Source organism: Oncorhynchus keta, chromosome 12 (assembly GCF_023373465.1).
Source record: "Oncorhynchus keta strain PuntledgeMale-10-30-2019 chromosome 12, Oket_V2, whole genome shotgun sequence".
NCBI classification, from domain to species: Eukaryota; Metazoa; Chordata; class Actinopteri; order Salmoniformes; family Salmonidae; genus Oncorhynchus; species Oncorhynchus keta.
The window spans coordinates 16,162,302-16,167,638 of record NC_068432.1 but is presented as its reverse complement, the minus strand read 5'-3'; the positions used below and the strand labels follow the sequence as shown (position 1 = coordinate 16,167,638).

Here is a 5,337-nt window from a genome sequence, read left to right as displayed (position 1 = left end):
CTGTGTGCCAGACGTGTTTTTTTTGTCACTTCTCTCTCTGCTGACTGAATCAAGGCAACACAACCCACTTGGAACAACCTCCAATGTTGTTTTAACATAATTCGTCAACATATTTTGACATGGAATCTACGTGGAAAAGACATTGCATTTGAAAAAAGTAATCAACATAAGCGGTTATTTTAAGGGTGAAATCTCAACCACAGGACTAGGTCGTCATGGTAACTAAATTTCAACATCGAGAAACCTTGTAAAAAATATGTGGAACTTGTACCTTTAAAACAACATCAGATCTTCAACGTTATATCCACTATCAGAAAGTGTGGGCAGCACTTCCTACTGGAGAATTGAACTATCTACAGCTCCCCTTTGGTCTACCATCTAGGGTTTTGACCAAGTCCAGCGCTGTTTAGCTATGATATTTGTCACTGACTATTACCAATGTGCTATTGTGAGAATGATTGCTGAAAGACCTCTACCTAAAAACTAAATAGATTCACTGTTGCTAATTCATTCCAAAAAGCAAAAAAATGCGACATTTATTTATCATCAATTATGCTTTTAGGCCTATATTGCATTTGCAGTCATCAACAGTTGTTTAAATTCAACCCAGAATTCAACTAAAAATAGACAATACGATAGGCCTAGGGTTTCAAGCTCGTTGATTTCAAATGTAATGATATTCAGTGACATTGAATGGTGTTTGGATGTCAACGCAACCAAATATCAACATTTGAAGGAGATATACTGTATCTTCTGTTTGGATAGTTCAATCTGTGCCACTGATTTAGCCTATGGCTTTAATTTGTCTGGGGTGGTGGTAGGCTAGTTTGTCTACAAATTAATAATTTATGTGTTGGATTCACATCTCCATCTCAACCAAAAATGACTTAGATTTGGGGGAAGCCTGGCTTCTCTTGGCATCCACGAATACTCCACTGCCTTTTTGACTTGACTTGAGCTGTGTCTAGTACAGGAGGCTGCTGAGGGGAGGATGGCTCATAAGGGCTGGAATGGAGTAAATGGAATGGTATCAAACACATGGTTTCCATGTGTTTGATGTGATTTGACTTGATTTATTAGGATCCCCATTAGCTGACGCCGATGGTGACAGCTGGTCTTACAGGGGTCCGACATACCAAAAAAGACATTACAGACAAAAGTCTTTACAATTTACATACAGTACATTTAAAACATGAACATGTAGTGTGTGTGCACCTATCAGCTACACATACATTTGAGTGTTTACAACAAATAGGTCACATGGGGTAGAGGCGTAGTTACGTGAGGTGTAGCTTTATTTGTTTTTTGAAACAAGGTTTGCTGTTCACTTGCGCTATATACGATGGGAGTTCCATGCACTCATGACGGTATAATACTGCACGTTCCCTTGAATTTGTTCTGGACATGGGGACGGTGAAAAGACCCCCGGTGGCAGGTCTGGTGGGGTGTGTGTGTGTGTGTGTCAGCGCTGTATGTAAGTTGGCTTAACTTGGCTATGCAAACAATTTGGAATTTCCAACAATGTTTCTTATAAAAACATGTGGAAATGTGTTCAATGCCATTTAATTCATTCCATTCCAAATTAAGGTGCAACCAGCCTCCTGTGATCTCTAGTGAAAAGCAACACATTGTATCAAATCAATCAACTGGGTCCGGCCTGAAGCTGTCTCTAGAAAACTTGCAACTGTATCAACGAGCCTATTCTGGGCCCTCAAGTCCCTCACCAGTGAGCTTGGGGCAGACAGCTGTTTTGTGTAAAGTTTCCACTGGATATCTGGGATCATTACTCATATTTAGCTCTTTTACAACAAGGCTTGGTGATTGTCGAGGTCGGGAGAGTGCTGGAAAGATTTAAATACTGTGAAGAACTATTATCATTTGCAATGGATGTTAATTTTTTTTTAAACTTCATTGCCTTACTGTGTGAGACAGAAAAAATGACTGAGAAGCTCCGTTTATTAGTGATGGACTTGGTGAGTTAAGACAATCAGAAATCAGACTTCTCCAAATGGACACCTACATTTGCCTGCAGCAGACCAAGTACTTCTATGTGTGCGTGCTCCCTCAAAATGACTAGGACAGAGAACCCAGACGACAGGGCCAAACAGGCAGGATATAACCCCACCCACTTTGCCAAAGTACAGCCCCCACACCACTAGAGGGATATCTTCAACCACCAATTTACCATCCTGAACAAGGCAGAGTATAGCCCACGAAGATCTCCCCCACGGCACAACCCAAGGGGGGGGGGGGGCACCAACCCGGACAGAAAGATCACGTCAGTGACTCAACCCACTCAAGTGACGCACCCCTCCGATGGACGGCATGGAAGAGCACCAGTAACTCAGCCCCTGTAATAGGGTTAGAGGCAGAGAATCCCAGTGGAGAGAGGGGAACCGGCCAGGCAGAGACAGAAAGGGCTGTTCGTTGCTCCAGTTGTAACGGTTTTCTTCTGGTGAAAGAGAGGCGGACCAAAATGCAGCGTGGTTAGTTTTGTACATCTTTAATAAAGATGAAAATACAACAATCTACAAAACAAGAAATATGAAAAAAAAAAAAAAAAAAAAACAGTCCTATCTGGTGCCACAAACACAAAGACAGGAACAAACACCCACAAGAGACCTAAAGAATATGGCTGCCTAAATATGATTCCCAATCAGAGACAACGATAAACACCTGCCTCTGATTGAGAACCACTCTCGGCAACCATAGACTTACCTAGAGTACTACTCTAACCACAATCCCATAACTACAAACAACCCCAGACAAAACAAACCACATAAATCCCCATGTCACACCCTGGCCTCACCAAAATACTAATGAAAACACAGACTACTAAGGCCAGGGCGTGACACCAGTGCCTTTCTGTTCACCTTCACACTTCTGGGCCAGACTACACTCAATCATAGGACCTACTGAAGGGATGAGTCTTCAATAAATACTTAAAGGTTGAGACCGAGGCTGCGTCTCTCACATGGATAGGCAGACCATTCAATGAAAATGGAGCTCTATAGGTGAAAGCCCTGCCTCCAGCTGTTTGCTTAGAAATGATATTGTCAATAAGGGGGCCTGCGTCTTGTGACCGTAGCTTACGTGTAGGTAAGTACGGCAGGACCAAATTGGAAAGATAGGAAGGAGAAAGCCCATATTATGCTTTGTAGGTTAGCAGTGAAACCTTGAAATCAGCCCTTGCCTTAACAGGAAGCCAGTGTAGGGAGGCTAGCAGTGGAGTAATATGATCAAATATGATCAAAGACCAGAGTAATTATATCACTTTGGTAAAACATCAATTTACTTCAGGGAAAGCCAGCATCTGAACCGTGGACTCGCCCACCTCTTCCTCTCTGCTGAAACTATCTCACCGGAGAAAGCACCTGAGCGGGCGATACATGGCTCCTCTGTTTTACTATATCTATCTATATCATGGATCTGATGCTGTCCGGACAGAAATAGTATGACATGCCATATTTTGTTTGTCCAGACAGCATCAGATACATGGTCTACCCATGCTGAGACAGAGAGGAGTGGTTTCTATCGCTCCGATGCTTTATCTGAGATTTATGAGTGTCGGCACGAGTCTCTCTCAAATAAATGAACATGGATGTCATAAGGTGAATGCACCAATTTGTAAGTCGCTCTGGATAAGAGCGTCTGCTAAATGACTTAAATGTAAATGTAAATGTATTTGGACAGGCGAGGTATTGGTAGGGCGAGCCAGGCCCCCTAAATCCAACCCGTAACGTAGGCCCTGGTCGCAGGTTTGTGGAGAACTTCACAATTGCGGTAATAATCTGCGCAGAATGTCATTGAGCACTTGCACCATGTACTTTCATGTAATCTCAACTGCAATGCAGGTAAATTGACGAAGCACAGTGATAACACATTTATCTGTTGTATAAATAAACATATCTGACATCATATTCCCATTTGAATTTAGCTGTTCTTTAAATTGGTTGAAGGCACAGTGATAGACATTTGGGTGACAACTAAACCAAAACTATGACATTGTTTTTCAATTGGAATTTAGTTCTAGATGGTTGCGTCTAGATGGTTGAAAGCATTGCTATAACACATTGAAAATTCAAACTTTTGGACTTCTTTTTGAGTGGGTGAATATAGATTGTAATGTTATTGATCAACATCTCAACCAAATATTACCTAAATATCCACATTGAAATGACTTGGTGTGCCCAGTGAGAAGGATCAGTCTCCAAGACAGATTAGTCCTGAACTAGAAAACTCTTTCAGCTGAAAAAACTGGTCCTGAGTGTTATATTTGGATCCATTTCAGTATGTTTTCATATCTTGTAATTCCTCACTTAATCTTGACATCCATATATACCTCATGTCTTTCCCCCATTTTTGTATGCAATAATCTTCACAACCCATAGACAGCAGGAGTGAATGCAAACTGCAATGTTATGTTTAGGCCACAGGGTGGGGACATAAGAACAATTGTTTACATTTCTCTTTCCATTAACAAAATCATGCACGGATGACAAGTTAAGGCCCATAATGTTGCAGGCCTTCACACCTTCATTGTTACTCATCTGGTCTGAGATATTGGTTGTTGGATCATACAGGTGTAATGCTTTCTCCAGGTGGTTATTGGATCATACAGGTGTAATGCTTTCTCCAGGTGGTTATTGGATCATACAGGTATAATGCTTTCTCCAGGTGGTTATTGGATCATACAGGTGTAATGCTTTCTCCAGGTGGTTATTGGATCATACAGGTGTAATGCTTTCTCCAGGTGGTTATTGGATCATACAGGTGTAATGCTTTCTCCAGGTGGTTATTGGATCATACAGGTGTAATGGTTTATCCAGGTGGTTATTGGATCATACAGGTGTAATGCTTTCTCCAGGTGGTTATTGGATCATACAGGTGTATTGCTTTCTCCAGGTGGTTATTGGATCATACAGGTGTATTGCTTTCTCCAGGTGGTTATTGGATCATACAGGTGTAATGCTTTCTCCAGGTGGTTATTGGATCATACAGGTGTAATGCTTTCTCCAGGTGGTTATTGGATCATACAGGTGTAATGCTTTCTCCAGGTGGTTATTGGATCATACAGGTGTAATGCTTTCTCCAGGTGGTTATTGGATCATACAGGTGTAATGCTTTCTCCAGGTGGTTATTGGACCATACAGGTGTAATGCTTTCTCCAGGTGGTTATTGGATCATACAGGTGTAATGCTTTCTCCAGGTGGTTATTGGATCATACAGGTGTAATGCTTTCTCCAGGTGGTTATTGGATCATACAGGTGTAATGCTTTCTCCAGGTGGTTATTGGATCATACAGGTGTAATGCTTTCTCCAGGTGGTTATTCGACC

At 41.7% G+C, this 5,337-nt stretch overlaps 1 long non-coding RNA gene across 3 annotated transcripts; it reads left to right on the top strand.

Annotated features, from left to right (window-relative positions):
* Positions 1 to 4,585: 4,585 nt before the first annotated feature.
* On the top strand, positions 4,586 to 5,311 carry LOC127906288 (uncharacterized). Of its 3 annotated transcripts, XR_008060740.1 has the most exons (5): positions 4,586 to 4,659; positions 4,698 to 4,811; positions 4,850 to 4,925; positions 5,002 to 5,133; positions 5,172 to 5,306. It is a non-coding gene; the product is annotated as an uncharacterized LOC127906288 (long non-coding RNA). The 3 variants fall into 3 exon arrangements; XR_008060739.1 differs by lacking the exon at positions 4,850 to 4,925 and having other exon boundaries at positions 4,964 to 5,133; positions 5,172 to 5,311; XR_008060738.1 differs by lacking the exons at positions 4,850 to 4,925; positions 5,002 to 5,133 and having other exon boundaries at positions 5,154 to 5,306.
* Positions 5,312 to 5,337: the final 26 nt, after the last annotated feature.